Below are 12,579 nucleotides of genomic sequence, written 5' to 3' on the forward strand. Positions count from 1 at the left end.
TCTGTCCTGGGCCAACACTGTCAGAAGGTGGGTAAAGAAACCAGTCTCCCTACCTACCTCAATAGCAATTCTAATAAATTGGGAAGATAAGTCACACACAAGGAAAAAAAATACCAAAAATAGAGCATTGACCCCTGATTTTTGCTAATAGCTTGGTAAGTGACCAAGGTTTCTACCCCGGAGGGATCTCCCAACACTCTACCTCTAAAGGGTGAATAAGTGATCATTTCTCTTAGCTACTGTTTGTTAAGGGCTAGAAAATTTGTGTATAAATTAAATAATGATGATGCTTTTTCTTGAGGTTAGGATGTTTTGAAATCCTTAGGCCACACAGACTCTGCTAAGTGAATACACTCTTCTCCAGATCCTGGGTACTTTTGCATTAACTCATAAACCAGCAGGTTAAAGTACTGAATGATGCCAGAAGTTATCCAAAAGGGTAATGACTCTCTCAGAACTCTATTAATGCTGTCTATCCTGCAACTCAGTTCCCTGCTTATATCCAGAAAGGTTACTTTTTACATCTTTCTTAATCTTCCCTCCCACTCCAAAGAAAGGAACACCACAGTCTGACTCCTTCCTTGAGGAGTTTCATAATTAGGAAGTTTATTTTTCCTGATATCTAACCTCGATTTTATCCTGCTGTGTGGACCAGGCTCCATCTTGACCCCTCCTGCAAGCGGGAGAAAGAAGACAGGGTGATTATTCTGTTTTGTTGGATGGGGCAGAATTCAGAACCCAGACTTGCCCATCTTGCTAAATTTATAACAAATCCAAGTTGCTAATGAAAGAGGCATGAAGTATCATGCTGGTGGTCCTTTCTGGAGAAGGTGGTGGGAAGGGAATTGTTGCCCTTTACCTGCATTAGGTAAACTGGCTGTTTTTCAAGGAATCAAGAATCATCTAAAACAGACATGAGCCTTTGCCTGTTGCAGACATAACTTTCTGAGTGCTCTTGGTTACAGACCAGAGACTTCTTAGTTTGCTCAGGACTGTGTAAATAACATTCCAGCTCGATGATTGAGTCGGCCATGTTCTGAGAAGATAGAGCTGCTTGTTTTCACTGAAGGGAACATTCTTGAGTGTTCAGGCCCTGGCCTGCTCATTACCTCAGTGATACCTTTTCCCAGATGATTTAAGTATTCTGGGTTCTAAATCCATTACTGCTCTTTCAGTGGAACACGTTAAAAAATGTTCTGGTAGAACCTAATAACCTTTGGCTTGTACCTTAAGTTACAAATCATGTTAAATAAACCCTGTTTACAGCCATCAGGGATACCATTAAGGATTGTCAAGCACTACTACCTAAACTCTAATTTGAGAAAGCAAAATTACTTGTGAATGCTTTCCTTTTCATGGATCCTTAACTTTATGCCTTCAAAACTTGTAGTTCATCTCTGTTCTTGATTTTAGATGGTACACATGGATTTTCTGATTCAGTTTATTGTATATGGTACCATGGATTCCAGGTTCCCAGATCCCAGTTTTAGTAATTCTACTTAGCATTTATTAGTAAATAAAGAAGCCAGAGCCACATTTTCCTTTTCCTTTTGTTTTAGTAAATTAACTAGTTATTTCTATTTTGTCAGTGTCAACAGAAAGTAGTTGGCGGGCTACTGTTATTTGTGTACCTTTGGTGAGTGGAGGATTTGGGTGGCTCTTAGTTCTTGGCTCATAAGGTCAAATGCAGGCCACTAGTCACAAGAAGAACAGAAAGCAAAGCAGGGATAGATCAGTGACAGTCTATCAACTCCTATCCTATTAGGTCAGCAGTGCTATCTTAATCTACAAAGGACAACTTGTTACCATCATTATTAATCAATTGAGTGGAGTTAAATGTCTTTGAATCATGTTTGCACACAATAATCGGAAATTAAAGTAAAATATGACCAGTGTTAAAATGGCCAACCCAAGCAAAAGAATGTACATTTAATTAATTTATAGAAATGTACATGGCTTTTGGGACCAGTTGTTAAATGTGTGGCCTAACAACCAGGATAAATGTTGGTATTGAATACATGTCTCTATTTGATGACCTTATCTTGCCTTAGCAGAGGGTATACCTAGTGATTCACTGAACCTTTCCTGTGGTCTTACTTCATGATCAAGTAGAAAAGCCATATGAAAGCCAAAAATTTTCTGGTATATGGGCACAAAATAAGATTTGAAAGCTACCTTTTAAGGTAATTGCACAAAATATTTCCTTTTAACTCAGTTTAGTAGGAGAATTTGTCTGGATCATTCTAGGGTGGGCAGACCCATGGAGCACCAGCTACTTGGAGAGGATACCAGGATAGCTTTTTTTTTTTTTTTTTTAAATGCACAGGTAGTGGCCACTAGACCAAAGGATCAAGGTTATAGAATAAGGATTATGTTTTATCCCCTTTCTATGACACAGGGCTCTACAACAGGGCTCATGAATGTGAGGCTTAGTCTGAGACCACAGAGCTGGAAGGGGGTCAGGTCAAGCTGAGCAGATCCACGAGCCGATTAACCCAAGAGTTGAATTGTATAGTCCAAGGCAAGGAGTCTGCCATGGGTAATTATTTTCTTTACACCCTGGAAACTTTGTAAAATTATATAACCAAGAAAGAAATCTCCTTATCAGGGTACAAGCCAAGTTAATTCTCTTGTTTATTCTGCTTCAGGGTTGCAAAAAAAAAAAAAAAAACCACCCTTTTAAGAAGCTGGGAAACATTTTCTTTTGGACTAATTTAGCTTTTTTTCCATTTGACTTTTATTTACTCTTTCCCTCCTCTCCTTCAATCTTGCCCCACCCTTTTTGCAGCATTTTTATTCTTACCAAAGACATATCCTTAAAGTAGAGTTAAAATGACCTCTACTAGGAATTTTGGTTTGTTGTTTTTTTAATATGCTCAAAAATATGTTTTGGTCCACTATATGTGTGGTGTGGGGATGCAAATAAATAGAAGACACAGTTCCTGCCGTCAGGGTTCTTCCAGTCTAGTACAGGAGATGGACCAAAATGCAGTGAGTGAGTTAAAGAGCAGAGTCCCGCTGAGGTCCTGTCACAGGCAGTGTTTGATTTGTGATCTAATAAGTGGTTAAAAGCGATAACTGCTTTGAAGCCAGAGGAAGGTGAACTCCTCAGAGGCGCATTCGTCTTTTCAGGAGAAGGTGGGACTTGAGTATCACTTTAAATCATCATTTCTCAAGCCCTGGCCGCATCTCCCACTCACCACAGGAGCATTTACAAAAGACCAACGCCAGGGCTGCACCCTAACCAAGTAAATCAAAATCTCTGCTGATGGGGCTGAGAGTTGGTGTTCATTTTATTTATAACACTCCCTCCAGTGCTTCTACTGTGCAGCCAAGGTTGAAAATCTCTGCCTTAAATAGATCTAATTTAGGTGAGTGAGAAAGGAAGGGGAAGATGTGGGAGGGAGGTCAAACGGCAAAAGAAGAGAAACAGAAGGACCGGTCACGTGTTCAGAAGATCCAGGCTGGGGGTTGCTTTTTAACAAAGCAGAGGGTTTGGGTCACACATTCATTTGATACACCTTTATTTAATCACCTCTTGTCTGCCAGTTTGTGTGTAAGATGCTAGAGGTTCAAAGTGTAAGTGGATGTCCTGTAATTGTTCAGAGATAAGCATCTAAAGAGTACGTGCTGTGCCAGCATCATGCCTCCAGTGAGCATAGAGGAGGTGGCGGCTGCTACAACAAAGGAAAACCATGAATGAGGCAGGGGCACATAGAATGGATTGGCTAAGGACTCCTTTGGGGCAGCTCTTATGGTAACCAGGTGCCTTGTAACAAGGGACTGGGAAAGTTAGAATGAGGGTGGTTATACTTGAAAGAATGATGAAAAAACTTGATGAAATATTCATACTATTTCTCATCAGATCCTCATGTAGTCTGTTCATACAAACCACATATGGGATTATATAAATTTTTAAGTGCCCTGGAAGGAGTAATGAAGTAAATTAATCCCAACTAAGCTTTACACCCCCTTGATGAAATAAATATTATGACTCTCTTATTTCAACAAATTGGAGAGAGGTAACTTTTTCATATAGGAGGTTTATTTAAATGGACTTTACAATAATATTTTCATCTTCTGCTTAGAAGGCACTCTGAAGTTACAAAACACTGGAGGGAAGCGCCTAAAGACCAATCCTACAACCCAAACTCTGATTCTTACTTGAATCCTTAGGCTTTTTCGAAGTCCCTGGTAATTTTGCATCTTGAAAGTATTTAGTGTTTCCTTTCTGATGATGGAATTCTTCACTTAGTATCCATTTTGTGTTTTGAAAGACTCAAACCCCATCACTGTGATTTTATAATGCGTGCATACTCAATTGTGTCCAACTCTTTGTGACCCTGTGAAGGCGGTGACTGAATCTTAACTGTGTACCCTCAGAGGCAAGACAAATGCTTGACACTCACACATTCAATGCATATATTTTGAAAGAAAAAGAAAAAGAAACTCCTTGCATCCACACATGAACACAATCTTGAGGAAGAAGGATATACTGCTTATTTAGAATCACTCTTCCCCACAGAATTTGAATTTTCCACTGTAAAACTTCCTTTAAATTATTAGTAATAGTCATTGTTAAAGGTGAGCATCAAATCTTATAATTCGAGCAGATACTTCTATAGATACACTGTAAGAATACTGAGTATAGGAATATCTTTTTGCAGAACCTGCCTGCTGGGGGCTGTAGGAGAGTGGGAGCCAGGCTTCCCTTGAAATCCTAGTTGGAATTCCTTTGTGTAAGCAAGCCAGAGGCCTAAGCACAGACCCAGGCGGAGCACAGGAGGAGTCCTGCAGCTGCTCTCAGGGAACGGGCAGCCAGGGGACTTTGGCCCCGGGGAAGGATAAGAAATCTTTGCTGCTATCTTCCACAGGTCTTAAGTTCTCTACTCTGTGGTTGGAAAGGCTTAATGAAGGACTGAAAAACTGAAAGAAAAGATGATAAATCTTTTCTCCCAGATAAACTGAAGGGCAGATTTGGGGCAAGAATGTCAAACATATATCCCTATTCACCCAAACAAAGACAGAGATTGGAGATCATGTTTTGCCTGATGTTAAGTCAGTTTTATAAACCTTTATGAACCTCTACCTTTGTAAAATGGCTCTAGGGCACTCATCTTGTTTGTTCCTTTATTTTCTGCCCAACTCATCTGCTTTTCTTAAGCAAAGAGACTGTTGTGTTTGTTTGTTTTTTTCAATGGTGACTCGATCCAGCCAGAGATGTTTGGCTGTGCTGCAGGGGTGGGAGAAATGTCTTTTTAAGCATAAATATCTGCAGAAATAGCAGAGGGAACAGAGAATCCCAGCCAAGTACATTGCCTTGGGTATAAATGTTCCCTCCCTTCCAGAGCCTCTCATGTGTGAAGTCTAACCCACTGCTCACACTCTTCCATCAGAAGTGCTCCCACAGCCATTGAGAGTCTGGGAGAATGTATGAAAGGGGACCCCAAAATGGGGACTTTTAAGAGGATTCTTTTTTCAGGTCACCAGGTAAGTGTATTAAAATCTGAGGAAATCTCACCTGGAAGTAGACAGTCACAGCAAATGAATGCAGTGAACTGAGACTCACAGAGCAGAAAGACAGGTTCTGACCTAGAAAGGGTAGCTCACATACACAGATGCACACTTCCTGTTTCTATCTCCACGTTTGAAATAAAAATATAATTATCTTTCCCACCACTTACCAAAAAAACCTAAACTCCATGGGGCTCCCTTTGAAAAAAGTCAATGTGCTCCCAAAATCACTCCTTGTGAATGCAGTAAAGTAGAGAAAACTTTTCCCTTTTCCAATGAAGAGGTTCCATTGGAAATTGACAGTTTAAAATGTACTTGGCACAACTGCCCCCATACTTCTGATGGGGGTGCCCCTTTCAGATACTTTGCACATGAAAGACCACAGACCTCTGCTGAGGAAGAGTGCTCATGTCCCTAGGAGATTTTGAGCCACTTGAAGTCAATAGAAGTTTAAAGAAAAAATCAAACCAAAGCAAGAGTTGAGGAACCAGCATAAAGTTTTAAATGCCTTTTTTAAAAAAATCAAATAGAGTTGCAATATTAATTGTTGCCACCCTTTCAAAAAGGTTAAAGTACCTTTAACACCAGAAAGCAGAAAGAATACGTCTGTGATTAAAGAATACTGCTATAAATTGAATATATTTGTTTTTATGAAAGACTTAGTACATGTCTTCATTTCTCTCTTTGAGGATCACAGTCTCTGACAGTCAGGGGCTGAATGAGTGGTCCAGTCAGAGTGTTTAGGTGACTTCCCCTGTGATGAACCACTCATTTCACCGTCATTCTCTTCCAGCTCTGACTAGTTTTATTTTTACACACTGTCTGGCACCAAATCTCCTTATTCAGTGACCCTCCCAGTTCTAACTTGCCAAGTAAACCAGAGTAAATAGGTGAATGAGAGATTTCTAGAGAAATCTCAGCTGTGGCAGGAAGTAGAAGAGACTCAGCGCTTTGGAATCAAACTGAAGGCTTCATTGTCAGGCTTGGGAAACAACAGAGGAAACAACTATAAGATCTCGTGGACAAGGCAGTGACCTGGGAGTCAAGGATGCTGACAATTAGTTGGCTTATTTGAAAATGAAGGTTGGACAGAACGTTGTATTTTAGCCTTGGTTGGTTAGCTATAGAAAGTGAAATCACTCAGTCATGTCTGACTCTTTGCAATCCCATGGTTAGCTATGAGTGAGGAAAAAAACAGGGTTCTTTGGTTAGGAGAAACAAAGGGGAACAAAGGATTCCATATCTCTATAAAGTGTAAACTGATTTACAAATGAACCAGCACTTTCACTAGAACAAAACCATTTAGAATATGACAGTGTCCCACCTGAGATACCCTCTAGGAATCATCTCATCCAGTGATTATCAACTACAGTGGGAGAGAGGCTTAAGACGGAGGGGATATATGTAAACTTATAGCTGATTCATATTGTTGTGCAACAGAAACTAACACAACATTGTAAAGCAATTATCCTCCAATGAGCAAAATAAAAAATAACAAAATTTAAAACAAGAAAACAAGCAAAATCCCAAGTGTTCATTAACAGTGAAAATACCTAGGCCCTGCCCTCAGTGACCACTCAGAGAGGGCAAGCACTTTCGGTGATTCTCACAGGAGTGGTCTTCAGACCCATAGTCTATTCTAGTCCCTTCATCACAGGGTGAACAATTAGGGGTGACTTCTTCAGGATCACACAACTAGTACACAGTAGAAATGGAACTGGAGTTAAACTCTCTCAACTTCTAATCTGTTACTGTTTTCACTTTGCCAACTTTTAGTAAGAAAACTGGGCAAAAAAGTCCCCAACCCAGTCAAATTACTATGTTTGCAGGCGATGTGATATTTATATTCCCTCTGACTTTCAGTGGTTCATAAAAAGTTTCTACAGAACTCTGCAGAAAAATATTTTTGAAAGGTACCATCCCACCCCGCATTGCAATGAATTATCAGCCTTTTAAATGCTTGGGCCCACACATGTGCATAAGTGACTTTTTCCAAGTTGAGCCTCACTATGAGCATGGACTTCCCAGTTGAATGACTTACAGACAACATCCTGCAAACAGGGCTGGCTTCTCTGCCCCTCTCCTGCAAATGGTCTTTTGTGCTCATGGAGGGTCACCCTTAAAATCTTGAGCTTCCTGTGGCCTGTCTTCATAGGCTAGATGTGCTCAATGGTTTTTGAGAACTGGAGTTGTGTGTCTGGTTTTCTCAACATGGGAGAAACTTCATAGCTATATTTTTTAAGTGTTTGCATCTTTAGTTTGAGAAGTCAGAGTGGGACAGAGCAAACAAGGCAAGAAGTAGCCCATGTGGGGACCTGTTTTCTACCATCTTGGGGTCCCACTGTTTGGTAGTGAAAAATATCCTTTCTCCATTTCAGTGCTCTAGGCAACACTAATTTAAAGCCTCTTTTATTTCCAGGAATGGAAGGAAGTTCTTTGTGGGCATCAGATTTGATGATTCCACATGCATTTTTCCATTAACTTCAACAAGAACTTTTTAGTATACATCTCATCATCTTCCTTTTTACAAATAGATAAACTGGGCTAGGAGGATAATCCAAGCCTATGCCCCACCAGTAATGCTGAAGAAGCTGAACGGTTCTATGAAGACCTAAAGACCTTTTAGAACTAACACCCAAAAAAGATGTCCTTTTCATTATAGGGGACTGGAATGCAAAAGTAGGAAGTCAAGAAACACCTGGAGTAATAGGCAAATTTGGCCTTGGAGTATGGAATGAAGCAGGGCAAAGACTAGTAGAGTTTTGCCAAGAGAATGCACTGGTCATAGCAAACACCCTCTTCCAACAACACAAGAGAAGACTCTACACATGGACCTTACCAGATGGTCAACACCGAAATCAGATTGATTATATTCTTTGCAGCCAAAGATGGAGAAACTCTATACAGTCAGCAAAAACAAGACCTGGAGCTGACTGTGGCTCAGATCATGAACTCCTTATTGCCAAATTCAGACTTAAACTAAAGAAAGTAGGGAAAACCACCAGACCATTCAGGTATGACCTAAATCAAATCCCCTATGATTATACAGTGAAAGTGAGAAATAGATTTAAGGGACTAGATCTGATAGGCAGAGTGCCTGATGAACTATGGATGGAGGTTCGTGACATTGTACAGGAGACAGGGATCAAGATCATCCCCATGGAAAAGAAATGCAAAAAGGCAAAATGGTTGTCTGAGGAGGCCTTACAAATACCTGTGAAAAGAAGAAAAGCGAAAAGCAAAGGAGAAAAGGAAAGATATTCCCATTTGAATGCAGAGTTCCAAAGAACAGCAAGGAGAGATAAGAAAGCCTTCCTCAGTGATCAATGCAAAGAAATAGAGGAAAACAACAGAATGGGAAAGACTAGAGATCTCTTCAAGAAAATTAGAGATACCAAGGGAACATTTCATGCAAAGATGGGTTCGATAAAGGACAGAAATGGTATAGACCTAACAGAAGCAGAAGATATTAAGAAGAGGTGGCAAGAATACACAAAAGAACTGTACAAAAAAGATCTTCATGGCCCAGATAATTACGATGGGGTGATGACTCACCTAGAGCCAGACATCCTGGAATGTGAGGTCAAGTGGGCCTTAGAAAGCATCACTACAAACAAAGCTAGTGGAAGTGATGGAATTCCAGTTAAGCTATTTCAAATCCTGAAAGATGATGCTGTGAAAGTGCTGCACTGAATATGCCAGCAAATTTGGAAAACTCAACAGTGGCCACAGGACTGAAAAAGGTCCGTTTTCATTCCAATCCCAAAGAAAGGCAATCCCAAAGAATGCTCAAATTATCACACAATTGTACTCATCTCACACACTAGTAAAGTAATGCTCAAAATTCTCCAAGTCAGGCTTCAGCAATATGTGAACCATGAACTTCCAGATGTTCAAGCTGGTTTTAGAAAAGGCAGAAGAACCAGAGATCAAATTGCCAACATCTGCTGGATCATCGAAAAAGCAAGAGAGTTCCAGAAAAACATCTATTTCTGCTTTATTGACTATGCCAAAGCCTTTGACTGTGTGGATCACAATAAACTGTGGAAAATTCTGAAAGAGATGGGAATACAAGACCACCTGACCTGCCTCTTGAGAAATCTGTATGCAGGTCAGGAAGCAACAGTTAGAACTGGACATGGAACAACAGACTGATTCCAACTAGGAAAAAAGAGTACGTCAAGGCTGTATATTGTCACCCTGCTTATTTAACTTATATGCAGAATACATCATGAGAAATGCTGGGCTGGAAGAAGCACAAGCTGGAATCAAGATTGCCGGGAGAAATATCAATAACCTCAGATATGCAGATGACACCACCCTTATGGCAGAGAGTGAAGAGGAACTAAAAAGCCTCTTGATGAAAGTGAAAGAGGAGAGTGAAAAAGTTGGCTTAAAGCTCAACATTCAGAAAACTAAGATCATGGCATCTGGTCCTATCACTTCATGGCAAATAGATGGGGAAACAATGGAAACAGTGTCAGACTTTATTTTTTGGGGTTCCAAAATCACTGCAGATGGTGACTGCAGCCATGAAATTAAAAGACAGTTACTCCTTGGAAGGAAAGTTACGACCAACCTAGACAGCACATTAAAAAGCAGAGACATTACTTTGCCAACACAGGTCCATCTCGTCAAGGCTATGGTTTTTCCAGTAGTCATGTATGGATGTGAGAGTTGGACTGTGAAGAAAGCTGAGCGCTAAAGAATTGATGCTTTAGAACTGTGGTGTTGGAGAAGACTCTTGAGAGTTCCTTGGACTGCAAGAAGATCCAAACAGTCCGTCCTAAAGGAGATTAGTCCTGGGTGTTCATTGGAAGGACTGATGCTGAAGCTGAAACTCCAGTACTTTGGCCACCTCATGCAAAGAGTTGACTCATTGGAAAAGTCCCTGATGCTGGGAGGGATTGAGGGCAGGAGGAGAAGGGGGAGACAGAGGATGAGCTTGCTGGATAGCATCACCCACTCGATGGACATGAGTTTGAGTAAACTCCGGCAGTTGGTGATGGACAGGGAGGCCTGGCGTTCTGCGATTCATGGGGTTGCAAAGAGTCGGACACGACTGAGCGACTGAACTGAACTGAACTGAGCTGTATATCCAGTAGAAGTATTGAGATTTGAAGCCAAGTTTGTGTTAACTCTGGCGCTTAAGTGTTTTTGGCTATACCATATTCTCTAAGATGAAGGAATTTATTTTTAATTTAGAAATGACATGAGATGCTAGAAAACGAAGCCTTGTCTTAGTGATGATTCTTTTGGCTTGTAATGAATAGCTCTTATTATCTTTCTGTCTGATTTTTCCCTGGGAATGTCTGGATACTGAGTGTCATTGAACTTACCTCCAAAATTTACTGAATTGCATATTAGAATAGCACTTCTGCTTTGGGGCAGGGACATTAGGAAATAGATGATGGGCTGCTTCTTTTTTCTCTTACTCTTGCCATTATTTGGCTTGTGACTTCTGGCATGTGATTGATTCAGAAAGATCCTTGCCCTGTCCGTGTACATGATTTGAAAAACATAGTTTGCCACACATATGAACCAAGGAGGTCCAACTTAGAGAACTCATTGTCTGGTTGGTTGCTGTGGATGGTAGAGTGTGCCTGCCTGAGCCTGTGGCCTCTGCATCTCTCCTAGGGATCTGCATGGTACGATGCCGGTTTGCGTTTCGTCTAACTGGAGCAGTGCATGGGGTGGGGCTTCAGACCCTTCCAAAATCTTAATGGCTTATGAAATTAGGTGTAGGGGTGTGGGAAGCAGACAAAGCATTTGCATGATGGAGATGTGAGGGGAAATGACTCAAGTATGTCTCTAGAATTCTATTTGAATATATATGTCTGTATGACCATAATATTTTATGATATGCTAAACATTATCTAATGCATGATTGGTTGTCAACTACAGTATAACTCATTGAGCTTTGCTGATCTCTGCTGATCTAAGTAATTTGGGATTTTCAGTTCCCAGAGTTGACATACTCCTTCCTTCCCTCAACCTTTTCCTACCCTGTTGATCCTCTCTCCACACCCACCCCTCCAGTCACCTTCAGATTTTTAAACCAGTCAATGACTGCTGGCAACTGCCTTAGAGTTCAAATGCTTGAAGCAGAGATTTTTGCACAGAGGGTCTCTTTCTGAAAGTTTCCCTTCTTGGCTTGGCAAAGCTTAAGAGTTCTGGCATCTAGGACAAAGAACATGTGTGCTGGAGTCTTGGACCCTTGTTTTATTGTTACCAAAGGGATCATGATTTGGTGAACACCTTTGGAGAGCCAAGCTACAGTGGTCCTACCCATGCCTACTTTCTGAATCCTCGACTCAGAACTGGCAGTGAGCGACTGAGCCAAGATCATGATCCATGACTCTTAAGTAACAGAATTCCCTGTGTGTCACACTTCCAGAAAGAGACACATCAATATAAACCTGTAAACATTAGAAGTGAGGCATCTGGTGTGTCGGGAAGGGGTTGAGCACAAATCACCCTGCACAGCCCTGACTTTCTGGTTGCTTTGCTCAGCCTTCCCAACCGTTTATTGCGTTTCCTTTGTGCCAGTCACTCTCGTAAGTACTTTGTGGGCATTTTCTTGTTCAAGCCTCACAGCTACTCAATGAGAGAAGTATTACTTGGTATACTTTAAGATAAGTGTATTGAGGTTTACAGAGTTTTTGAAAACTGCTCTGAATCACATGGCTTCCAAGGGGTGCCCCCCCCCCCATACATACACACTCTCTTCCCTACAGCCCTCTCTTCTTAACCGTTATCCTATACTGAAAATGTTAGCCGCTCAGTTGTGTCTGACTCTTTGTGACTCCATGGACTGTAGCCCACCAGCCTTCTCTGTCCAAGGAATTCTTCAGGCAAGAATCCTGGAGTGGGTTGCCATTCTCTTCTCCAAGGTATCCTGCCAGTCCAGTGATCGAACCCAGGTCTCCTGCATTGCAGGCAGATTCTTTACCATCTGAGCCACCAGGGAAGCCCATCCTGTACTGAAGCCCATGTTAATATAAGATTATTCATGCACACTGCTTGGAAGTAATTGCAGAACATTTCTCCAATCAGTCACTATGG

At 41.1% G+C, this 12,579-nt stretch overlaps 1 protein-coding gene across 3 annotated transcripts in view; it reads left to right on the forward strand.

Annotated features, from left to right (window-relative positions):
• Nucleotides 1–12,579, forward strand: part of RAD51B (RAD51 paralog B) — a 628,595-nt gene that overhangs the window by 553,500 nt on the left and 62,516 nt on the right. The window lies entirely within an intron of this gene.

Source organism: Odocoileus virginianus, chromosome 6 (genome assembly GCF_023699985.2).
Source record: "Odocoileus virginianus isolate 20LAN1187 ecotype Illinois chromosome 6, Ovbor_1.2, whole genome shotgun sequence".
Lineage (NCBI taxonomy): Eukaryota > Metazoa > Chordata > Mammalia > Artiodactyla > Cervidae > Odocoileus > Odocoileus virginianus.